The sequence below is a fragment of the Aedes albopictus genome, chromosome 3, assembly GCF_035046485.1.
Source record: "Aedes albopictus strain Foshan chromosome 3, AalbF5, whole genome shotgun sequence".
In the NCBI taxonomy this organism is placed as follows: domain Eukaryota; kingdom Metazoa; phylum Arthropoda; class Insecta; order Diptera; family Culicidae; genus Aedes; species Aedes albopictus.
In genome coordinates this window covers 98043900-98070669 of record NC_085138.1, presented here as the reverse complement: position 1 = coordinate 98070669, position 26770 = coordinate 98043900, and the positions used below count along the sequence as shown (strand labels likewise).

The 26770-nt window shown below is 38.5% G+C and overlaps 1 protein-coding gene across 3 annotated transcripts in view; it reads left to right on the top strand.

The window, feature by feature from the left end:
• The first annotated feature begins 5202 nt into the window (after window positions 1-5202).
• The window catches only part of LOC115253916 (long-chain-fatty-acid--CoA ligase 4), a 113216-nt gene continuing 91648 nt past the window's right edge, over window positions 5203-26770 (top strand). Inside the window, exons 1-2 of one of the 3 annotated variants that reach the window (XM_062856934.1) lie at window positions 5203-5328; window positions 12530-12920. The gene's annotated coding sequence lies outside the window, so the exon portion shown is untranslated. Of the gene's footprint in view, window positions 5350-12174; window positions 12921-26770 lie in introns of those variants that run through there. The other 2 variants (XM_062856935.1, XM_029874171.2) reach the window with 2 other exon arrangements.

Below are 26770 nucleotides of genomic sequence, written 5' to 3'. Positions count from 1 at the left end.
CGTTTCGATAGCATTAAGCGGACACCACACAGGATCAACCAAACCAGGAAGCCGCAAATAAATATCATGGAAAAGGGCCCTCGAAACGATTGCTACCCGGAAAAGTAAACATGCAGGCAGGAGAGGCAGTGAGAAGCTGGAGTAGCGAGTTAAATTGAACTGCCGTGTGCAGCATAGTTGTCCAATGTTCTATGGGAATCCCTACCAACATGGGACAACTATGCAAGTAATGTATCGGTGAATAGACATTGATGTTGACATGCTACAAATAATAAAAAACATATTTTAGAAATAAAATTATTTTTCGCATTTTAAAAATGTGATCTAAAAATTTGTAAGTTTGCGTTTTTTTGTGAAACAATTTGTTATTTCTTAGTAACTGCTTTTATAGGTAAACGGTTTTCATTGGAATTTGCAATTTATTTGATTGTAAATCGATATGAAAGCTGTTTGTTTGCGAAAGTAGTTACTAAAAATATCAAGTTGATTGAATTTAAATCTAGAATCTAGAATTGTGAAACAATATTTGAACAATATGGTATATGGTTCATTCTTGCATATTGCACAATAAAGAACTGTTCTTTAACTGTTTGCTTATCAGTGATCTGAGCAAAAAATGGATAGTATGTAGCCCTTTTGACAAACTGTAAACGAAAATTTTTGTTCGAGAAAATGGGCGATTTTTTATTGTAACATAACTTAACCGCCTATTCCCCATACTGTTTTTTGGTCGATAACCGTCTGCCACACTGTTGAAACCGTTTATGGTACTGTTGGCTTATTGTTGCTTTGGATGTTCTACCACACTATTGAGCTATTGTTGTAAATAGTTGCCAACAGTATGGTGAACAGTACAAGTATGGTTCGTGATTATGCGGGATAATTCAATAATTAAACACTGCAAAAACTGAATAAATGCAATGTACTAGGCAATGTACAAACTAGCAAAGTTTGCTCTAACAATACAATTATAAAAGCTTGACTCTAATGGTAAACAAATGAAATCAAGAAGATTGAACAACTTTACGGTCAACTCTAGCGGTCTTTAACATTTCTGGTTCGACTCCCGACCAACTTAATCCCCGTTTGAGCCACCGATCGATGACAGCAAAACCTTTTTAGAGATGACCTTTTAGGCTGCTATCACATGCCAATAATGATGGAAATCACAATTAGCATATGAGCAGTGTGCGAAGGGTGTTTTAATCGAGGTTTTAATTTTCTTATGTTGATTAAATACACACTAAGACTCAGATGTTCCAGCTCAGTAATTTTTTCACTGAGTTCTGTATTTTTTCCATCTTTTTACTGAGTTTTCAACAGCAGATTTATCTCGGTACACTCGGTAATCGTATTTACCGTTCACCAGTAACGATATTTACCGTGCATCAGTAACTTTTGACAGTTAATTAGCTGAGCTCGGTAACTCATTTACAGAATATCCGCAAAATAAACAACCGAGCGTACCGAGTTAAATCTGCTGTTGAGAACTCAGTAAAAAGATGCGGAAAATCTGCTGATCTTAGTGTGTATCTTCTAAAATGCATTATGTATTAATCAGTAGTTTATCAGAATGTGATAAATTACTGTATTCTATTACATATGGCATAGTCGTTTTACTCTCTACTGCAATGATTGAGACAGAAGAACAGTTTCCTGTTAGTTAATGAAATATCTGTTGTTATCACTGCAGCAGAAACGGTCCAAGGTGCCAGCGCGTATGGAACTCAACACTTCTGGTTCGACTCCCGACCCGACGACAAAAAAAATAATGGTCAAAACATTCATGTGTGGGGGAATCAGTACCGTCGATAATGAAACGGTGCTAAAAATAGATTTTGGTTTTGGTTTTTCGTGTTGCACGTATCAAGCATGTGCAAATGCAAATGTACAGCACATGCATTTATGTTACTTTAGCAATGGCTGTCAGCGTGCTGCAATATGTGGCACTAATTTGATTTTAGTGGGGCCCTTTTCGACTTTAATATTGCTTCAATGAGGTGTTTAAAGTAATGCAGCATTATATTGTATTTTTTACGAATAATCAGACTTTGGCGACGAAATTTAACTCGCCCTAATATGGTACTTACCTAACATTTATGGCACATTTTCGCCTTTTTCCCACGATTTAGGCGAAACCAGCTGATTTTGTTATGAAAACATAAACAGCTGGTAGCTGAGAACAATAAAGATGAACGTAAACATCGGTGAACCAGCTGGTTTTGTTGTGTAAACATGACCAGCTGGTGGACCGAGAACAAAAGGCCATAATGGTAAACATTGAGACGGCCGGCGAAAACTGTCACATTATCGGGCGAGTTGCAAAAACCCTGCGACTGAGAGTGACAGCGAAATCGAGAGCGAAATATGAGTACGACGAAATTTTTTGCATCAAAGTCTAAGTCGAAAAAAAAATCGCAATATTCACAATTTTAATTATCAATATATGGCAAAATTGATGCACTTATATACGGCTTCGTGGTTACTTGGGCGAGCTGTTTTTGAGAATATGTAACTGTTACACATTTTTGTGTGGTCGGGAAATTATGCACTTATGAGTAGGGCTTACACATTCTAGGTGCTGAGCGGTTTTAGGTGGTTTTAGCGTGTGTGTAAGAGTTACACATTCACAAAAGCTGCTCCTGCTTCCACAAAATCGTTAAAGTTGTATTTTTTTGTATGGCAATCTAGGCAGCTAGGTTTACTAGTGACCTTGGCGAACCAAAAAATATAGCAATTTCGCATCTAGAATAGTGTACGTGCAGATTTTGTGGATGTGTAACTTTTACACATTTTATGAGTGGTATGAAAATTATGCATTATGAGGTCACTGAGCTAAGGTCAGTTTACCCAAATATGGGTGAAGTTTACACATAATTGATGAAAAGTGCACATTCGCATTTTATGGGTAATGCGGCTTTACTCAAACATAGGTAAAGCCACTTTACTCATATGTGGGTAGAATATTTTTACTCGTATATGGGTAAATGTTTGCTATTTTTTTTTTAAATATTTCGATAGATTTCAGATGATTCATAAATATTAAGTACATCAAAAATAGAAACAAATAAACATCACATTTTATTTTACAAGAACACCTAGGGGCAAGACACTGTGCAAACGAGAGTTACTCTGAGAAATTCTGAGCAACTCTTTTCACTAATGATCGACGAAATTGGTTGAGAAACACCCCTAAAACTGCAAGAAAGGCGAGATATCGGGCAATATTGTTTTGATTTTGCGATGAATCAGGCAAGGGATCGTACACAAATTACGTAACGCTATAGGGGGAGGAGGGGAGGCTCGCTTAGCGTTACGATCCATACAAATATTTTTGGCTTTTCATACAAAAAGCGTTACATGGGGGGAGGGAGGGGGTCTGGAATGGCAAATTTTTGCGTTACGTAATTAGTGCACCATGCCCAACGCCAAAGCAAAAACGGGAGCAATCCGGAGGAATTCTGAGCAACACTGTGAAGGAAAATGTACTCTCCAGCAGAGTGTCTTGCCCCAAGAAGAACACAAACACAACACTAACCATTTAAATAAAAATCTCCGGTAGCTGGATACAGGCGACATCAGCTACGCTCGGACGGAACAGTTCTCGGAGAATCCTTCCCGATATTGGACATCTTCTTTTTCTAGTAGGACTTCATCGCAGTTGAAATAGTCATTACACAGACAAACAGACGTAACACTCTTCAAAACGGCTTGGTACATGCATTTAACGATCAATTCAAATTTCATTTGATTTACGCGATCCTTCCACCAGAGGTGCTAGTGTTCGATCGCTTTGACGTTTGGCAGTGTACACGTTGCTGAATGATGCAAACGAAAACTACAGGCTATTTGTGTAGTAGTGTGCGTGTTAGATAAATGTCAAATCAAAATCCATCATGGCCGACAGTGTCTCGCGCGGTTCTACCAACAGGTGGCAGTGGGCTCATGAAAATGACACCGGGCAATAATTTCTGAAGCATTTCCTCTAAAAGTTACGTCTGTTTGTCTGTGGTCATTATCTCGATGAACTTTCGCTTCTTTGCAGTAATGTTCCTGACGTCGAAAAACATCATGGCACTGGCGATAAAGGAACGTCGCTCTTGGGCAGCACTGATTGATTTGATACAGAGGATTCACGACATTCCACAGTGTGTGAAGAATTAGCAATAAGTTAAAATTCACAAATACAAAGAAATTAAAAAAAAAAAAAAAAAACATTCCACAGTCGAGCGATCGAACAGTTTCTCCTTGAAAACTTCCTCATGCACATTCCGGAGCTCATCTTCCGGATCTCAGTCGTTTATTCTAAGTACGTCTCTGATTCCTTCTCGTCGACCCATTGAGCGCGTTCCGTGACTATCTTTCCGGAACAAAAACTTCAACTAGCGACACTAGAATTATCAAATAGAAAAGTTCTAATTTACCTTCTATGCATAAACAGAAATAACAAAACTTACCAGAATATTGGATGTGGTTCGGCTCTCCACAGTAACCGTTTTGATATTCCAAATCAGTTAGTAAAATCTGTTGAAACGGATTTCAACGGAGAATACGAAACCGTTAATTTTACGAGGTAATAATGTATAATTGAAATATACATAATTACGCAATAATATTTAATATACGAGAGTCATATAAAAATAACAAGAATAATTCGACCACCCGACAGGTTGACTTCGACTTTGCATTTGTTGTGAAGTTTATTATTTTTTTCATCCAAATATGGGTAGAGTCTAGGGGCAAGACACTGTGCAAACGAGAGTAACTCTGAGATATTCTGAGTAACACTTTCCACCAATGATCGACGAAATTTGTTGAAAAACACCCCTAAAACTGCAAGAAAAGTGAGATATCGGGCAACATTGTTTTGATTTTGCGATAAATCAGGCAACACTTATGTGAAAACGGGAGCAATCCGGAGAAATTCTGAGCAACTCTGTGACGGAAAATGTACTCTCCAGCACAGTGTCTTGCCCCAAGGGTGTTTCCGTTCAGTGTATTCAAATCGAACGCCAGATTTTAGTGCTGAGCAGTTTTAGTGTGTGCAGACCACTATAAACCCAAAAAAATAGATAGTCTCGATTTTTCGTGTAGAATGTTCATGGCTTGGATGCCGCTCATACTTTTAACAGTGGGGTGCGGAAGGCCAGCACAAAACAAAAGGGAGAAAAAAGAAAAGAATCAAAAATCGATACCCGCGAAAGCGCCACCACAAAGTAAAAAGCAGTCGTCGAATCGATATGCGCTTGAAAGATAACGGGACGTGTTTATCAATGAAATTATTACTGTTATCAGTGTACCGTTTCGGTCGCAATCTGTAGTGATAAAGTGAGTGATCAAAGCTTAACGGTAAAACAGGGATATTTGGATCGTAGGATTATCGGTGAAATTTAGTGCAAAACCGAATCGTAGAAAGTTCGTTGCGGGAAAAATTTCTTCTCGCGTGGTGGAAGCAAGTTTCTCTCGCGACGTGTTCCTCCGCGGTTTGCGCTCTCGCTCTCCGCGATCATTGAATCACCATGTGCGTCGGGTGACTCCGCAAAGCAGTGAAACATGGTGACGTAAACATCACGCCACTATTTCCCGTGCGCTGATTGGTTGGATTGGTCGATTCGTTGGTCTTTGTCGGCGAAGGGATGGGGCGAGCGAGCGGAAGGAATGCCATCATCATTATCATCGTCATCGGCAGTACCACACAGGGAAAAATTTCTACTCAGTGGTTGAGTTGGTCTTACTCAGAAATCGAAAAATCCTTTGTTTTCTTACTCAGTTTCCGTTAAAAGTGGGACAACCCATTGCCAATGGGTTGTCCCACTTTTAGCCGAAACTGAGTAAGAAAACAAAGGATTTTTCGATTTCTGAGTAAGGCCAACTCAGTCATTGAGTAGAAATTTTTCTCGGTGCACGCCAGTCAGTGTTTTCTCTGGCTCTCTTTCTCAACGTCTCGCGACGCTGTGCTTCGGTGGAGTGATCATGTGCGTTGTTTTGTTTATTGCTTTGCGTGCAAGCAATGAGTCGCGTACAACAGTGGTGTGGGATGTGATAAAAATGGTCAAAACCCAGGGGGGCAGCAAAAGGCAGAATCCCCGTAGCTCACAACAAAAACACGTTTAAAATGGTTTGTGCTGAAAATTGATGCATTACACAATTTCTTACTGATTTATTTGCTATCTCCGCGTTGTCGTGTAATTTCGAACGATTGCACGCCAAAATTTTGGTAACCTTTTGCTAGTTTTACACGTTTTACTTAAGTAATAACTTATGGTAATGACTAATTCGCAAATGTCGTGCACATCCCAGATCTGTCAGAGTGCCCAAAAGTGTCAATTTCCCAAACATGTCAAATTCATGTGGACTACGGCTCATCTATTCGTGGTTGACGTCCGCGCTATCCCGCTGTCAAAACCCAATTGTACCACAGCGAATCTCATGGTTGTATATTTTTACATGACATGTTGTGTTTTTGTATTTGTCACATTCTACCTTGAAGCTACAACGTGTTGACGCCTTTTTGGTCAGAAGTTTTAGTATTCTATCTATGGTTTTACTATTTCTCGTAAATTCGACCGTAAACCCTCAAATATTTTTGCATATTCGGATTCCTTATAGAATTCCCAATAAGTTTAATCTGTTGAACAGTTAGTTTTCATTGGAAAATTAGGGTAAGAAATCAAACTTTGAACTAGTCAAATTATAATCTTAATTTGAACCATTTCAAAATTCATTAAAACGACGTACTTTTCAGGCAAATATTGTCCCGAAAAAGATGTTAAACAGCTTTCTGTAATATAACCTGATAACATGGACTTTGAAAGCATTGAAAAAAAGCGCTTTTGTCATGGAAAACAGGCAATTGAAAAATCACTGTGATTTCACCCATTTCCCCCAAGAGAAAGTACATTTTCGGTGCACTCGTACAGCTAATGCATTGTACACGCAATATGTTAACACGTCAAATGAAAGCTTATTTATCGTAGAATCGACCAACCGAATAATATTCCGCATTATTTGTCATAAAATTATCAAATTTAAGTGATTCTTACTTGGAGAATGTTATCTTAAGTTGAACCATTTGTAATCTAAATTTGAACTAGTAAACGGGGGTGAGCTTCTAGTGTTGGCCTGTAGATTGCGCTAGTGGTTGCTTTGTTTACTCTTGGGGGATGAAAAAATCCAAATTTAGTTTCCAAATTCCTAAAGAATTTCGAACATTCTGAGTTGAGATTCCACTGCCTAAAGAAAAATGGGTATGAGAATTAGCAGATTCATGTGATTTTTCATTGTTTAGCATGGAATTGGCTGTTTTGTGAGTTACTCGAGCTGCTGCCGCCAGTAGTTCAAATTAAGATTTAAATTGGTTCAAATTTTGATTACGATGGTTCAAATTAAGATTAAAATCATTGTTGATGAAAAATCAAATATTTCAATGAAATTCGGTGCAAATACAAACTTTTTACCATTTAACAGAAAGCTTATACCCGTGGCTTTCATGTACATACGATTTTGCCGTAGTAAATTATTTCCATGTGGGAGAAAAAATCACTTAAAATTTGCACTGCTTCAGAAAGCCGCAATTTGGTTCAAATTTTGATTACCTACCCTATGTTAAAAATGGGAATTAGTAGCGTGACGTTACAACGCTGTAACATCAAGCTACTCATTCTCATTTTTAACATACTTTTCCTATGAAAACTAACTGTTCAACAGATATTTATTTTCTGCTGGATCAGTATCGAAAACTTTTTATTACTCGTTATGATTCTGCTTGAGCTCCGGATGACCCTGCCTGGACTTGAAGGCGTGATTTTCCGGGGCATAACGTCCACTGCGATACACGCAGGTGTTCCTTTCGGAACTTTGGTATTCTTGTAGGACTTTATCCATTTTTTTTGCGGGAACTCCTCTAGGTATATTCCAGAGAGTTCTATAGATAATTCTGCAATGATTCCAACTGATATCCTAATAACGATTTCTAAAAATTGCAATAGATTATACAGTACACTTTGTAATGTTGCCGAAATCACTAAACAACAGCGTTTCGAAGCTCGTTATGCGATATTATTACAGCAAGAAGCTGTAATAAACAAACAAACTGTAATCGGGATATGTAGCTGCAACACAAGTACTTCACAGCTATCCATCTCGGTTTTATGAAATTATTTGGGTTGTTTTATGCAATAATTCAGCTTCGGAAGCGTTGCCGGAAGATGTATCAATCGAACAAGAGTCTCCACCAATTTCAAATTGCACCTCAAAGAACCCTTTCTATGTAAACATTAAACTATGTATAAATGAAAGGATTTTGACTATTTTTTTTAATCTGAACGTTTGCATATGAGCCTGTAAATCTTACGGAATTTAATTTCCTTATCAATTATGTATGAACTTAATTATTGAATAGACTTCCTGATTTGTTACCAGCAGAGTGTATGAGAAAATATCACATACATTTATTCGGTATTTTTGCACTCAACTTTTTGCAGGAAATTCTTTGAAAAATTTCACCATAAATTCAATAATTCTATCCAATCTTATCTAATAATTCTATTGGAACTACCTATTCTGCCCTTCGTTGTATGTCAGTCCCATGTTGTTTTTCAAAGCGCATACCTTTTGTACTCCAATTATTTTCAAAAAAACTATTCACTTCATGTAGGTATACCCTTTTCGTTACATATTGAGGTGTGAAATGAGGAGAGAAAGAATTCAAATTTATTTTAAATGACCTCATGAGTTACAAAGATACGATTCGCATAAGGAACGACATTGGACTGGCATGCGAAGGGGAGCAGTATAGGAATTATACCAGAATTACATCAATAATTCCATTATTCACATCTTCAGAATTTCCGTGATAGAGTAAACAAATCCCTGTAAGAAATTACTGGAGCCGTACAGATTTGTAACTGGAGCTTCATCAAGTATTTCTTACCCTTGTAAGATGTTAGGCTAAGCGCACGTTTAGCAAGCCTGTTTGGGTCATATTGACCCCGACGTCATACTAGGATTAAGGAGATCACAAAAAAATCTTTAGGGAATTACGATACAAATAAATTCAAATATGGGTTTCGTTACAAGACCGGAAAAATAATAATCAAACTTTAAGCATATGTTACATGTAGGATTGTTTTGGTATGTTTTTAACGCTTTCGAACAATACGTAACTATACTGCCCCCCTTGGCATGTCAGTCCCATGTTGTTTCTAATGCGAATCATATTTTTGTCTCACGAGCCCATTTCAAATAAATTTGATATTTTTCTCGCCTCATTTCACAGCTCAATGTGCTACGAAAAGTTTATGCATCACATGAATACATTTTTATTGAAAACAATTGGAGTTATAGTGCAAAACGTAGGCACTTTGAAAAACAACATGGGACTGACATGCGAAGAGGGGCAGTATACCAGTGTGACAGTGACACTATAAATATTCCAGTAAATTTTAAAGGTTTGTGTGGTAGTTTGGTGTATAACTGAGTAGGTTATGACTAAGGACAATGGAAATTCACGATTTCGCGAAAGCCGCGAGATCCGCGAAATTGGGCAATTGTCGCGAAATTCAAGAAGTCCCGCGAAATGTCGCGAAATTTGACAAATTTTAGAAAATAACATCAAAATTCCACAAATTTTAAATTTTTTAACATAAATTGGCTGATAATTTTTAGCAGTATAAAGTAATGTACGATTCCGAATCCTGGAAAATAAAAGTTTAATGTATATTATACATTATTTGACAAATTTGATGGAAAATCAGAAGAGAAGCAGATTCTCTTCTGATTTTCCATCAAATTTGTTACTTTTATGTACATTTATGATAACGCCACGCAAAATCCAAGTGGATTATTCATTACGCATGCGAAATTGGTGTTTTCTTCAACGATACGGTCAAAAATATGCAATGTTGACCCGCGAAATTTAAGAAATTTTGCCGCGAATAAGGCAATCCATGACGACTTTTCGCGATGGGGGTGACAGCCAAAAATGTAAACACAGTGTGAGTACAACTTAACAAAGTTTCGTCAAGTGTCGTCGGTGCTTAACAAATTTCTTTGTGTTCAACTGTCACCCCGATCATCGGATGTCAAAAATACATGGTAAACAAAAAAAATCAGCTGATCGCATCTGTCTCATGGATTGCCTTATTTCCATTGTCCCTATAGTTATGACGTGGGTGAAAATTATTATCATTCGATCTGTCAAGCTGGAGAGTACCACATTGGCGACGGGAAGAACCCTTTGCAACGCGAGAAAGAAAGAAGAGCTGGTTGACTTCTAACAAAAAGAAGCTTGGACTCCAGAATTGATTTTGGAAGAAGGAAATCTATACTACTAGCGAGGAAACGTTAAAATCCCTGGAAGGACAACTGCAACGGGAACAGCTTGAATTCGAGAAAAAGGCGTTTGTCGCCAATTGAAATAATGAAGACTCTAAGTAAATATAAGCTGCCTGAACTTCCGACGGATAGCATCTGACCGGATCAGACAACATGAGGGAAATCGAAAAATCTCGCCTCGTAAGAGGGAGACGCCAAAGCGGCAGATGAAATTCTGGCCGGGGCTGGCAATAATGTCTCGCCTTAGAGAAGGGAGACGCCAAAGCGGCAGATGAAAATCTGGCCGGGGCTGGCAATAAATGATGGCAATAGATGAATGTCTGACCGGGATAAACAATTTCAGAGGAATTTCAAAAAGCGAATGAAAACTCGAGTTAATATTGAAATGTTTTATTTGAATTTATTATTATTATACGAATCAAAATAAAATCTACTTTCGCGACTACTTTTACCCGCAGTCAAAAATACGCGCGAGACAGTCACCTAAGAAAACAGACCTGTTTTCAAATTTTCCATCATAGCGCTCCTTGATAATTCTTGAAATAAGGTCACCCACATGGCCGGGTGATATGATGATTGCTGCGACTGCACGTGGCATTTGCACTGCGATTAAATTTTGTCCATCATTGAAGGCCTTGGAAAGTAGTCGCCATAATTATGTTTTTCTTGCAACGCACAATATGCTAGTACAAGTAAAAAAAAATGACGTTTAAAAAATTTAAAGTAGAATTGCATTGCAATTGCATTCGTTGAACAAAATGAGATGTGGTAGTTTGGTGTATAACTGAGTAGGTTATGACGTGGGTAAAAATTACTATCATTCGATCTGTCAAGCTGGAGAGTACCACAGTTTGGTTTCTAGGATGTTTAACAAGCTCTAAAAGCATATAGAGAAAAGTCGGGAAAATTTAAAATCAATGCGGGAAAAGTCGGGAAAAAAGCGGGATTTTTTTTTTGATTTTGTTTGACCACCCTGAAGAAGGTTTGTTTTCATACGGAAACGTTTCCCTGTGAAATATTGAACAAAAAATTGCTATCTTCTGTGACTGGTTGAGAGAGAAGGGCGATGAACGCCAGATTGCCTTATACCTAGAAAGACGTTATCCAACGATAAAAATGGCCAATCATTTCAATGTTCGCTACTACTGTGCAGCGGAATCCCGCGGCATTGAACGATTGTACGCTAGAGGTCCACGTCGGCTGGGGTGTTTATCTTGGTAGATACATGTGACGGGGCTGTTAACGGTTGGCTCTGTGTTGCGGTCCTGAAGGCGAAAGGCTGATAGACCATAGACAGAGAGAAAATGCTGATATGAGAGAGTAATTACGCGAAAAAAGTAAACAGTTTTTGAATAGGATTGTTCTTGTTCATTTAATTAGAAGAAAGATAAGTTGTATTTTTGTTTGAGAAAACTAAAAACAAGTGTTTGGATTATTTCAATAGTTTTTTCTCTGTAAAACTCATGGTTTTCGGAAGATACCTTCCGATCCCTCTCCCGTTCCGGAATTTTCTCACTATCGATGACGATGATGATGGTTATTGGTTGTTGGGGCAGAGAGCTTCGTGTATGCAACAATCGCGTGTTTTCAAATATCCAATCCAAACCAGCAGAGTGGATCATCGTGATCATCACCGCCGCTCGCCGACGCTGACTGAGAGTGCTGCTGCTGAATCATGTGTATTTCTGCTCAGTCGGTAGACAACTAGTGGAAGAGCCTCTGCCTTGTGAGTTAAATCTTGCTACAGCTATATACAACACAACAGCGCAGTAGTGTGGTGAAAAGAAAGGCGAAAAATCTGCTCATCGCACACCTTTCAGTGGCGAGACGACGGCAGTCATTCCCCTTGATCACAGCTAGCCAGACGTCCGCAACTTCGGTAGCACTCCGCGTTTTGAGCGTAGGTTCCGTTCCGGAGAGTTCTTCCCCGTTCAAGTGTGTATATCTCATACCATTTCAGAAGAAACAATAGTCGCGTTGTGGTTTGATAGACGACGTATTCTAGCGAAGAAGAGTGTTCCGTTGCGGATAGAGAGCCTAGCGTGTGTAGAAGTGTACAAATTCCTAGTTAGGAAGTAAATGCCCTAGCTATCGTGAATCATCCAAAAACGGAAGTTTGCTCCGATTTGTCATTGTACGAAACTCGTGTGATACACGTCAGTGTCATTATAAGTTTCTTTTTTTGTTCAACCAGGAAGCAAGAGGCCATCAAGTGTCTCCTGTGTCTATAAGTGAAAAGAAAATTTTAGACAATCGAATAACTTCGATTCGCTGGTGGGAGTGAAAGTAAATAGGAAGTGCATAAGTGCCGTTCCTGGTGACCAACAATTTACGGGAATTTCACAAGGCGGTGCACAGTGCAGAAAAGTGTGCGTTCCGATTCAGGAAAAAAAAGCCAAGAAACAAAAAAAAGTTAACGGAGAAAGGAGAAGAGAAATTTTTTCTTCGCCATCAGAGTCAGTGTGTGGATTACATTCGTCGTCGTTCGTGGTTTGGTGAAACTCCGCGGCTTGACGTAATTCGGATAACTTTATCTTCACACGTCGCTGCGACAACTCGACAACGTTCGGAGCATCTCTCGGAAGGTATGTAGCAAGTTTTCTTCGATCTATTTACATTTTGCCAACAAAGAATATTGCATTTTGCCTGACAAAAGAAGGTGGGCCGTGTTCACGAGGTTGGGAGAGACATTTAATCGATATTTTGGTGAGCTTCCGTCCCACTTCCACAACCCAGCCAGGCAGGGCCCGGCCTGTGTGTCCTAACCTCACTTTTCCATTCCCTTCCATATCCATTGTACGACCCATTTCGAACCATGGCCATCGTACGTATCGTGGTGGTCGGTCGGTACGGTTTGGTTGATTGCTCGCTCACTCGCTCGCTCGATGATGGTTGTTGGAAGTTGCAATAGCCACGAAGGCGAATCGAGTGTTGATGGTTTATTTGTACCTTGCTTCTATCCGTCCGGCCCCTTACCACTCCGTTTACTCGCTCTCTTTTTTTTTTGTAAGCATTCTCTCTGCTTTGGTCTTTCGCAACCACATGCCGGATTTTTATATCGAAGGCATGGTGGCCAAGATTCAGTTATTTTTATTATTGTTTTGAAGTTGCGTATCATGTTTGATTACACAATTATTCTAACTTTAAGCTACGGGTCAGTCGTTTTAAAGATATCATCGATGTCTTGGTGAAACTTGGTTATAATAATAACCTTAAATTGTAGTTAATACTAGGTGCTCCATAAACGAATTTCATCAAATCATGAAGTTTTATGTCTCACAAACACTTGCGGATGATCTGTATCTTCCGGGAGACCACTAAAAGATCGTTTAAAGCCTGTATCCGCAATAATCGGGACACAGAAGTACGTCAGTAGCTCTGTAATGAATCGGTAAAATCGGCCAAATAATTGACTGAGAACTCTTTGGTGTATGTTTATTATTTGTGCCAAATTTCATAAAAACCGATGCATTACTTTTGACTGTGGATGAAAAACAAACAGACGTGGTTTTAAGCATTTTGTACAATCAGGATCAATTTTCATTCGCATACTAGATGGTTATTTTACGCTACAGTTCGAAGTTCTGTGATGATAATTATGAAATTTCGTTAGCAGTTATGATACTTATAGAGACACTTTCTTGCAAAATTTCATCAACTTTGATCAGTTGGTTTGAAAGCTACTGGTGTTGATAGGGGTGAGTGTTAGTGAACATTTTTCGTGTTTTTCATGTGCGATGTTTGCCTATTCATTACTTTTGAATTTCTCTCCCAATTTTCATGAAATTTTCACAGAAGCTAGTTGATTATGTGTATATTATGCCTGCAAAATTTGATGATTATTGGTATAGTACTTTCAATAGTACAATCGAAACAATAAAGGGTGCTGACTAATTGCTGTCTAAGAGACTAAAATCACGTTCAGTCCCAATACATGTTTCGACTATAAAATTGTTGATAGTGCATCGATTTTTTTGAAATTTTGCCTAAACAACAAATGTAGATTGAGATATTTGTGTTCAAAATTTCAGCCATTTCCTTTGCCAAATTCAAAAGTTACAGCGCTGATAAGCAAAACTAGGGGATGTACAAAATTCAATGGCGCACATTCTACTCTTTCATTGCTACAACAAAAAGCATTGCACCGATTCACATGAAATTTTGTAGGTAAAATGAACACAACTTAAGATGTTATTAGACAAAATTTTAGTAATTTCAATGTATCTATTGCAGAGGTACAGCTGTATTTCTGTGTCCCGATTATTGCGGATACAGGCTTTAGGATTAAACGATTCTGATATCATATACCATACGTTTAACGACGGTCACAAGCCGTTTGAATAAAATCGTGATGTAATGGTGGTGCTGTAATGGAATATCTCCTTTATGGATGTTATGGATTTTCCAGAGGATCATAATTTTGTACCGTAAAATGGTCTCGGTATTGATCGAAGTGTAGATCACTCACTAATAAATATAAATCTTATCCAAATTTTTGGTTGTCTAGTTAATAAAATATTTCTATATATAATCTAATCGAAAGAGCTCATTTTTCTCAGTAAAACGTGACTTTATTGCGTTCCAATTCCTTTGTTTTAATGGTTAAATAGACAAACTAGTTTAATTTCCGTGGATAGAATGACAGTTCTATCGATAAAATGACAGTTTGCCCCGAACAAAAAAAATCCCATCAGGTATCAGAAGGCCGGCTCCAGAGGCACGTTATCCTCCATTTGGGACATTTGTGCCATCGCAAAAATAATAGCCTATTTCATCATCTACCTGAGGGAAAAGGAAGGAAATAAGGATAGCGATGGGGATAAGGACAGGTAGGGAAATAGGAAAAGTACCCTGGAAGAGGATACTAACGCATAAGCGTACCACAATGGGTTCAAACAGCGCCCTGAAAAGGGCACTGTAATAACGCATAAAGCGAAAGAGAGCCTACCCAACAAACATTTTTGCTGTACAAAAGTGGAACAATCCCATCTTAAGCAAACTTCAGCTTATGGAACTATTAATCAGCTAGTTCTGTTACTTGGGTATAGCTCTTTACCACAGCGGGCTAAGAACAACAGAATATCCTGAATATTCAGGTCTCTGAAGTCAGTTTAACTTAATAAGTGTTTACTCGGAAACGCAGTTGCGCAAAAACTAGACAGTTACATATCAAATGATACGAAGTTCCATAATCGGATTTACAGCTATCACATGCAAATGAATCAGTTTGCTGAATATTCGCCATGTGATAGATGAGCTGGCAGTGGACCCTTGGAGATGGCTCAGTACAATACAATTTGGTTTGACGACATGACTCCAAACTATTCCAGTATTGTCTGTGTTGAGTAGCAGCCCAGGTGTGAATCTGAAGCTTTACCCAACACTTCGATATCGGAATAGCTGGCTCAGGGCCAATGAAGTCATGTGATGCTCCAGTGCGAGCTAACTCATCAGCCAATTCATTTCCAGCGATGGAAGAATGGCCAGGCACCCATACAAGGTGAACAGCGTTTGCTGAATTCAGCTCCTCGATTTGAGTTCGACAAGCAATAACTATCTTCGACCTGGAGTTAGCCGAAGCAAGTGCTTTAATAGCTGCCTGGCTATCTGAACAGAAGTATATTACTTTGCCCATTACGTGCTGCTGAAGTGCTGATTGCACTCCGCACATAAGAGCAAAGATTTCGGCCTGAAAAACGGTGCAGTGTCTACCAAGTGAGTAAGACTGATACAGCCTTAGCTCACGAGAATAAACACCAGCACCTGCTCGACCTTCGAGAAGGGAGCCATCAGTGTAACATACGATGCCGTCTGAAATACTTCTTTCCAGATATCCAGATGTCCACTCTTCCAGGAAAAGGAATTTCGTGGAAAATGTCCTATATGGAAAATTACAAGCAATTGTAAGATCACTTGGAGCAAGGACAATTTTGTCCCAATTCACCAAAAATGGAAACAACGAGGTGTGTGTTGATGTGCGGTTCACAGGAGTTTCCTCTAGTAGACCGAGTACCCGTAGACGGTAAGTGCAAGAAAGTGCTTCTTGTTTGAGATGAATGTGTAGTGGAGCAACGTCAAAGAGAACTTCGAGCGCTGCCGTGGGAGTTAAGGTTAAAGGATTCATCATTGACATAACCGTCATCATCGAAAATTCTAAATCAGTTTTCTTGCTCAAAACTTGAATGTTTGTTTTAAAAATGTATTCACTGTAATCCTTTCTACGTCCGTGATACAGTGAATACATTTTCATTGCAGAAATTTAAGCGCTGAACGAGAAAACTGCTTTCGAATTTTCAATGATGACGATTATATCAATGACGAATCCTTCAACCTTAAAGAGAACGCTCCAGATATCGCCGTTAAGCACATACATTGGAGATGGCCTAATTTTGATTGGACCGGTCTCATTTCGCCCTTTTGCCACCACACAAGACATCCATAAGCCAATATTGGCCGAACAACAGTTGTGTAGATCCATTTGATATACTTGGGTTTTAGACCCCAAGTTGTACCAAAGGTTCGCCGGCATTGCCCGAAGGCCATACAAGCTTTTTTGATTCTGAACTCAATGTGAGGTGTCCAGGAAAGCTTGGAATCAAGAATGAATCCAACGTACTTTATCTGTTCAGTCACATCGATTTCAGCATCAAAGAGACGCAAAGGTCGAACGCCATTACGGTTTCGCCCTTCCGTAAAAAGAACAATAAATGTTTTACTCGGATTAACTATCTGAATCTGCTACGAGATTCCACAAAAAATATGAGAAGACTCCCCCTTTGGGGCATCCATAAACATTTCATTTCCTAATCGCTGCTTGACGCAATGTCGAGAAAAGATTTCGGTTTTTGAGCATTTGATAAATCCAATTGGATATCATTGGAGATATACCATGACTCCGTGCGGCTTCCAATGTGGCATCGAAAGACACGTTGTCAAAAGCACCCTTGATATCTAAGAAAGCATCCAAGCAGGATTGCTTTTGAGCGAATGCTTTCTCAATATTGTAAACCACCTTGTGTAAAAGAGTCACAGTGGACTTTCCAGATTGGTAAGCATGTTGGTTCACATGAAGAGGCACGTTGGCCAGATGAACATCACGGATGTGATGATCGACCATGCGTTCTAAGCTTTTTAGTCGAAAACAGTTCAAACTGAGGTCTGAAACTTTTTGCTTCTTTATACGACGCACGACCAATTTTCGGAATAAACTTTACAGTAATATCCCGTCAGAATTTGGGAATATACACTCCCGATCAAAAGTTTGGGGTCACCCCCTCAAAAACATGTCATTTTTAGGACCATATCTTCGCCAATATGCGTCCGATTTAAAAACCCTAGGTCTCACTCAAAAGATAATAAAACAAAGAAACTTTAAACATGATTTAAAAGAAACTTTTTCAAATAAATTTGCATGTAAACTTAACCCAAAGTTGCCAAATTTTCTAAAAAATGAATATAAACTTACGGCAGTGTCGCTGGAAATTGGGTCGACCAAATTTTAAGATGAGAGCGGTATTATAACCCATTATCTATTAGCTTTCAACTGCTTTTTACAGAACTTAGCTAAAACATCTAGAAAAAAGTTATTAAGTAAATTAATCCTTGATGTCATCGACCAAAAGTTTGGGGTCACCCCTCAAAATGATGTATCGGCCAGAAATTTGGAGTCACTATCGTAAAACATGGAAAAGTGATTTGTTGATATCTTTGTCATCTTTCATTCAATTTTAATTCTTCTTGGTTTATTTGAAACAAAAATAATGATACTTACTGCATAGGCATTGAACCACACATATTTGTTGAAATTTATATACTAAAACTTAACGTAAAGTTGCCTCATTTTTTGAAGTGTGGAGAAATGTGTTAACCTTAAATAATTTTTTATATTCAAAAATCGTTAAATACGTTAAGTCAAACCTAAATTTATTTAATTATCTTTCAAATGAGCCAAAAAGAATTAAAATTGAACTATAGATGACGAAGATATCACCAAATCATTTTTCCATGTTTTACGAAAGTGACCCCAAACTTTTGGCTGATACATTATATTGAGGGGTGACCCCAAACTTTTGGTCGATTACATGAAGAGTTAATTTACTTAATAACTTTTTCTCTAGATTTTTTAGCTTAGTTCTGTAAAAAACAGTTAAAAGCTAATAGAAAATGGGTTATATTACCGCTCTCATCTTAAAATTTGATCGACGCAATTCCCAGCGACACTGCCGTAAGTTTATATTCATTTTTTAGAAAATTTGGCAACCTTGGGTTAAGTTTACATGCAAATTTATTTGAAAAAGTTTCTTTTAAATCATGTTTAAAGTTTCTTTGTTTTATTATCTTTTGAGTGAAACCTAGGGTTTGGAAATCGGACGCATATTGGCGAAGATGTGGGCCTAACAAATGACATGTTTTTGAGGGGGTAACCCCAAACTTTTGATCGGGAGTGTATCCTGTAGCAAAACTGTAAACAAGTAGTTTTTTTTTAAAGCATGTTGGAAATAATCAAATCCTTTCTGAAGCAAAATAGGATATATCCCATCTGCTGCAGGAGATTTGAAAGGAGCCAAACTATTTAGTGCTCACTCAATCGATTCTATAGTTACGGTACTCCGAGCCGAAGCCAGGGAATCATAACTATAAGAAAAGACATCATGTACAAAATGGCTGTACCACTTTGTAAAAGTCTGCAAAGATTGATCGTTGCTGAAGATTTATCTGAGCTATCCTAACCGTAACCACTATCCAAACTAGGCAAGATTAAACACATTGCCATCACAGCACAATAAAGAACTACATCAATAAAACCAAATCGGTGTCGTTTAGAAAACGCCAAAGGCGGAGATACACAGAATACACTGTGTAAATCGCACAATGCGAAGCCCTATAGGTGAAAATGTAAACTAATTTACAACATCTTCATATTCGGAATCAAAAGGTACACTAACTCATTTCGCTCAACCTGAGGAGGGTATTTTGCTTAGTCGAACCTAGGTATAAGAAGTTTTAAGAGATTCTGACAAAAAAATGTTTTGTTATATATTTTACAACTCACCGAAAAATGCTGAAGGCCTTCTGTATAGAAATTTTGTTGAAACTCAATCAAACATTGGATGTAAAATTTCGCTTCTAATTTTATGGAATTCCACTGAAATTTTGAAATATTTTGCAAATAGTTTAGAAGCTCCTGCTAGTGTCGTTGAAGATTCATCTTGAACCATGTGGTCATTCACACATTTCCTTTTGCCAAACTGGCAACATTGATTGCTCTACCGGCGTGAAGAATGAATCTGTATCGTGTGCATATTTGTCCTACTTTCCACTGCACTATGATTATAACTTCTCTCCTCGTAATGATTCTCTTGTTCACTTGTCAGATAACACTAGTCCAAAATCGTCTTTTTTCTCTTGCCAGAAATAGGACTTGTAACGGGAACTCCGGCTGCATCGTTCCAGTATGTTCTATGTCGAAGTCAGTAGACTTAGAACTAGGTTTAACACATTCTAGTTTGTGTCATCCCCTTTCAAATTGTGAAAACCAATTGTTGATTCTGGATCACCAAATTGGTTTAATTGTAAGAATTTAATAATCCTATCACGGAATAAAATATGAATCATGCACATGATTTTGATTGGGAGATGCCCCTCTGCACAACTCCCAATGGGAATCGCATTCCGTATCGTACGATGTTGGATACGAACGGCGCAGAATCCAGTCATCCATCCAAAACATGTGAGCTGGTCCCAACAGTAAGACACGAAGAAGAGCACTCTCTGTTGTTGTGCTGTGGTGTATATACAGTAGGTACGTATAGGTATGTACCGACCAAGTACACATCTAGAGAGACAGGCAGACAGACAGACGATACACAATCACGTTCCGATTCCAGTCGGCCCGCTGCAGAGTCGGATGCCGCCCGCCCGGCCCGGCTTTCGTGAGGTCGTATTTGATACCCATCATGGAGGTGAGGAAATCTGTCAAGTGCAGCAAGGGTTGGGTAATGGACGACAGGACAGGAGCAGTGTGTATTCTCTGAAGGTTTCCAGGTGCGCTTGGATAAGCGGAAGCAATACGAACTGGCCGTGTATGGCGTGATGCTCATGTCGGTCAATCGTGTTTGTAGGGTGCGGCACCCGGCAATGGCAATGCGGGAAAGCGATTTTCTATACACATGAGCTACCAACAGTGGTTATACTATTGACACCTTGAACTAAATTATTTAAATATGTATAACTGGTTGACCCATAAAGCCGATGCGGTAAGCGCGCGCTGATATTCAGCAAGACCATGGGAACTGGGAGTGACGGATTCAATTTTTGGTCGGTCCCAGAACTTTTCGTAATGGAGATTTCCATGGCTTCTTTGGGTATAGAGTATCTTCGTACAGGACTACTTACGCTTCCCTTGTCTGGTGGCCTAAAACTAATGGGCTAAGCTCAACAAAATCCAACGCACCGATTGCAAAGCCATCACTGGTGCAGTTCGTAGTACACCCACTATGGCCTTAGACGCAATGCTTCACCTGCCCCGGCTAGATCAATTCATAAAGCTGGAAGCTCTGTAAATTTCTTCACATATGGTTCGAAAATGAATAATCTGACAGGCTCCGGAATCTATGGCCCTAGAACGAAAATCTCTGTCCATTTAGGACAGTGGCCCACAGTATTTCAGGCGGAAAATTATGCAATATTAGAATGCGTGTTATTATGCCTGAGGAGAGGTTTGCAAAAATATGTATTTTCTCTGACAGGCAAGCGGCACTTAAGTCTCCTAATAACTACACTAGTAACTCAAAGCTAGTATGGGAATGCATTCTGGCTTTGAAAAACTTATCCATACGCAATCGAGTCTACCTATATTGGATCTCAGGACATACGGGTCTAGAGGGAAACGAGATTGCTGATGAGCTAGCCAGGAATGGATTTAATGAAAGGTTCATTTACCCTGAGCCCTTCTGAGGGATCTCAGACTGCTCTGTAAAAATGGAACTGAACAAATATATGGTCAGTCAAATCACATCAAACTGGAATACACTTCCCCATACGAGCCAATCCAAAAGACTCGTAACGATTAACCCCAAGAAAAACCAACAACTATTAGGTCTCAACAAAAGGGATCTCAACATCTACACCGGTCAGTGAAGAGAATTGTCAGACAAAAGAGGCACAAAACAAGCAACAAAGAAGGTGCGACGATTAGTCTTTATCCCTACTGGTGACAGATAATGACATGATCTCGAAATTTTTTGTTGCAGACAAAACGGAAACTTTGTTACGGAATTTGTTACGTACTTTTCAACTCGTGAATAATCAATTATTACTAACCCAAAGTCGAAACTGTTTGATGATAGAGCTTCTCCAGAGTTGCAGTGTTTACCGACTCGAAGTTACCGTTCGAAAATCGCAATGCAAGGCTTAAAAATCTCTAAACTCGTGGTGTACGATGTTAATCCCATTATTTTCAAGTTGGGACAAACTTATGTCGCATGGGTTGTTTTGTCGCAACAAATACAGGTTGCGACATTGTCATTATTGCTGCGCGATGGTTGAATTTTGATTCACTGACACCGGTCTAATATCTGGACACTGCCCTGGCAGATACTACCTACAAAAGATCGGAGCAATCCAAACCTCAAATTGCCGCTTCTGTGACGAGGAGAGAGAAACATCAGAACACATCCTCTGCTATTGCAGACTGCAGTGCACTCACCCAACGTAGATTCAGTTCTCAGCAAGCCCTTTTAAGGGTCTGCTGATATATGGATCTTTTCCCCGAAGGACGTGGTTGGCTAATCTCGCCAGAATGGGGGAGTCAAATACTGTAACTCAGGATCTCTATTCATCAATAATAAATGGTCTTGAGTTCAGACGATACTCAGGTATCTCAGTGACAAACATGTTACTGAGATAACTTGCGTACCTCACAGCAAAAGGGTATATCACAATAGTTCTAAAATCTTGACGCAGTGATCTTCACCCGACAAACGAGAGAAACGAGAGATCTTCGTACATACCTACCACACGATACGTATACACATGAAAAATGGTCACTGGCAGAGGAAGCTCTCAGTTAATAACTGTGGATGTGCTCATAGAAGACTATCCCGAGAAGTATGCCGATGAGGACGTAACGCCAACAAGAGGAGAAGATCTACAAGTTTGCATGCCTAAAATGAAGCATATATGATAAAGTAATTCTAAGATATGAATAAAAAGTAGCGAATGCGACTTCTTCTAGTATCTACACAGAAGTAAAGTTCACAGAGTTTACTACATTTGTAATGCATTGTTGGTATGAATAAAAAAATCGAACATAAAGCGTTTACTCCTTTCGAATTTCGCTTACTTCCCCAGGAATTCTTCCCTGTATTTTTCAGAGAGTTTTCACGAATTTTCTGCTGTAGTCCTCCGTGAATTTTCATGATTTATCCTGGACTATTCCCTTGTTTTTTTATCAGAGGTATTTCCGGAGTAACTTTTTGGATGTTCCTCTTTTGCTAATATTTTTCATGGATTTCTTCCTGCCATTTCTTTCAGAGGTTTTCCTCAGCTCTTTCTTCCTAGTGATTCCCAGGATTTCTTGCAGTGAGTTTTTCTTTCTAGATATTTTCCCGGGATTTCTCACAGAGCTCTTATTGTAATCTTTACCGGAATTTGTCCCGTGATTCTGTATAATTCTTTTTCGGATTTCTCTAATGGTTGCCCTCCCAGAAGTCTTGCTGAGATAATTTCCAGGAGATTTTTTTGATGATTTTCTAGAAAAATAGGCACTTTTCAAGTATTCTCGGATACTTATTCAAAACGACGTATCAATATAGGATTTGCGTGTATTATACGTCGTTTTGAAAAAGTATCCGAGTATTTTTTACTTGAGTTACAAAAATAACATCCCTCTAATTTTATGATATGTTTTATAACAACATTTCTTCTTTTGAATGCGGGCAAAAGGTATTTTTTATGTTTGCTCCAACCCGTCATATTACTTTTTCAAAAAAAAAAACTATGATTTTTTAAGAAAAATACTTGTAACTATTGAACCAAAAGAGATAACGACCATCTCAGCGCACGAAATGACGCGTCTTCAAGTGCTCAACAAGTGTTTCTTTGGAGGCTTTGATGAAAAATCAAAACTGAAAAAGTTAATGCCAGAAAAACGGTTTTTCTTCAATTCTAAAGCTACATAAAAACTGTCTTCAGCATACTTGCTCAAAATTGATAGATCTACAACTTTCTCAAAGAATGTATAAAGTTATTCTTGAAAAAAAAAATGGTTTCCAATTTCTTTGAAAATTTGGATCACCCTAATTTTCATGCACATTGGAAAGTGGGCCTTATAATTAGGGACAACTTTGTAGAAGACCATATTTGTCTAAAAACTCATTTGAAGGCATTGAACGCATCTTTACTCGTAAATCTGATTCGTGGACCACTGTGCACTGCTTTTGGAATTTCCCTAATGGTTGCTGCCGGAGCTCTTGCAGGGATTTTCAGCTGTTTTTCTGGGAATACCTCCTTGGAATCTATGGAATTTCTTGTGAGAAATTTCCGTAGGGTAAACTCTTGCAAGAAACTCCGGCAAGGCTCATTGGAGAAATCTTGAGAGTGGTTTTGGATGAAATCCTGGATCGGGAATAGAATATTCAGGAAATTCCAGGAGCAAATCCAGTGAGATACTCCCAGCGAAAACCCTATGAAAAATTCCTGCAGAAATCCTGGAGGCACTCTGGTAGATATCCCAGGAACAACTCCCAAAAATCCCGGAAGAAATACTGTGAAAATCTCGGAAGGAACTCTGGGAGCCAATCCGATAAAAAACCTCTGGATGGAATCTTGGGAGAAACTTCTTCAGAAAAACATACGCCAATGAACCTTCAGGAAAAATAATATTCGATGAGCTCTAGGAAAACTCCCAGGGATCGCGGGAAGAATTCTGTGAAATAATTTTAAAAAGGTACTGCAGTCTTTTTATGTATATTAACAAGATTTTTAGCCCTAGGCTAGTTCATCTCGGGACCCACGCTTTACTTCCCTTCCGAAGGAAGAACTCAAATTTTGTGAGTTTGTCGGGAGTGGGATTCGATCCCAGATCCTCGGCGTGATAGTCACGTACTTTAATCATCACACCAGGTCCGCTCCACAGGTACTGCAGTAAAAATCCAAGGAGGAAATTCGTTATTAATTCAAGGAAGAATTTCGAGAAAAATCATCAGAGAAAATACTAATACCACCACTAGGGGAAAGCTTACGCTATACGTTTCAATCATAATTTCTTTCCCTGCCAATGCCATCTCATCAAAAATGATACCGTAACCTCTGTGTTTGATTACTACATGTCCGTTTCGTTGGTGTTGAGAAAAGTCTTCCCCATTGGGGAAATGATAATTGATATATCGATTCTGCTGCAGTTAATCACTCTGGTCGAGTTACCTACATATAGTTATACCTGTGTGCGTGATATCTCATGAATACGTAATTGAATTCTAGATGCTGGTCGATAATACTACCTTTAACCATTCAACAGCCCCATATGGTCTTTGTTTCTGTAATTGAGTGCTTGTAGTTGTGGTATCCTTTAGAATAGAGAGAGTAGTCGAATAATTATCGGATTTTCCATCATGTGATACTTTTGTAGTCTGTTAGTATACAATGAATTTAATATATTGCAACTTCGTGTATAATATGTAACATTACTGTTAAAATGGTAGGGTCTTGTATTTGATATAAGCGTTGTTACAAAAAAAAAGTTCTGCAGAACACCACAAATGCATCTTGTTCCACGTTTGACGATATTATGATATAAACAAAACCCTACAAATACACAAGAATACAATACAAACGAACATACAACACAAAACATAAATTATTGAGCCCCGTTATCCAAATGGATTTCGATAGTTTAGTATGAGTAGGTGTTACTAGCGCTCTCACACCGTATATATGAGAGTTAGCATATGGCGTCCTTGGTGATAATTGTAGGAAAAACACTTGTCTACAAGTTTGCTGAAAACCTCATTTCAATATTATGCTTCTGAACTATGCTATGGATAAATGAGTCAAATGATTGCCAGGTGATCGAAAACATCCTTGTGTGCAAGAATTTATGACTTCATTTCAAACCGAATTTACTGTGAGTACTCGAATAGATTTTTAATGGAAATTCAGAACAAATTTATTGAGGACATTTACAAGAATTACTTGTCCATTAAGATCGATGAAATGCAAGATTTCTCCACAAATTTCTTCTGCGTTTTCCCTAAAAAATATCTTAAAAGAAAATCACTCACGATCTTAACCATATTTCTCTAAAGAAAATTGGATAGAAATTCTTCAGAAGTTTCCGCTCTGAATTACTGCAAGAGTTCCACTGAACATGCTTATACAATTCTGTGATTCGATTTAAATGGGCCAAAATCACCAGGGTGCGATGACGTCACGTTTTCGATTCCTGCATCTTGTACCAATGTTTGGGGAACCCAAATGCATTGTGAATGGGGGAGCCCAATTGATGTTGGCTGCAAACAATCCTATTGGGTGGGAATAGGGATGTCATATACGTGGCCAAAATGCTACATTTTTTTTCCAAATTTCGTGAAAAATTATTGAAAATGTTTTTTTTATTTCCTAGGGAAATAAAGCAGAATGTTTAGCAGCCACTTTTGGAATTTTCATTCTACAAAATTTTAGATTCCGTAGTGAATTCTTTAAGAAATTCCTCAAGAAGTAAAACGAAGATTTAAGCGCAAAACTATATAGGGTATATGTACCATTCCTTGGCCTAATTTGCAAGCCACTTTGACAATTTTGACCATAACTCATGAATTAATAGCACTAGAAATAATATGTTGACCCTATTACACACTCTAGGCAATGCATGTTTCACCAATTGGAAGTAAACTAACGTAAATATTCAAGAATTAACTTGATTTAGTTGAAAAGATTCGATGCGATGGTATGCAACGTTGGTCTATGGTACAAAAATTGGCCTATTAGTGGATACAACGTTGGCCTATTGCTTTCCATGCACTAGAACCACTCTGCTTGTTTACCAATCTTACTTTTAAATTACATTTTCGGAGCCAAATTTTCAAAAAACTATAAATAAAGCACTTAAACTAAAGTTCTTTCTTAATTTAGTAACGAAAACAACGCAACCCTATTATTGTGTTATATTTTTACAGTCACCGCACACAAAATCTTTCTTCCTGTTCGTTCTTTCTGGTTCTTACGCAAGAAATGTTGTTGACGTCTTTTTATCGGTGTTTTTGACGTTACTTTACGGATGGGCCAAGATTTGGATACATAGTGAAAAAAATGTCCTCAATATTCGGCCCACATTCAATTTGTAAAATAATTATTATTCGTTGACAACAAATACACAAGCTCTAAATAGCGCCTCTGACCGTCGCATCAAATGTTCAATTATTGAAAAGTCATTTCG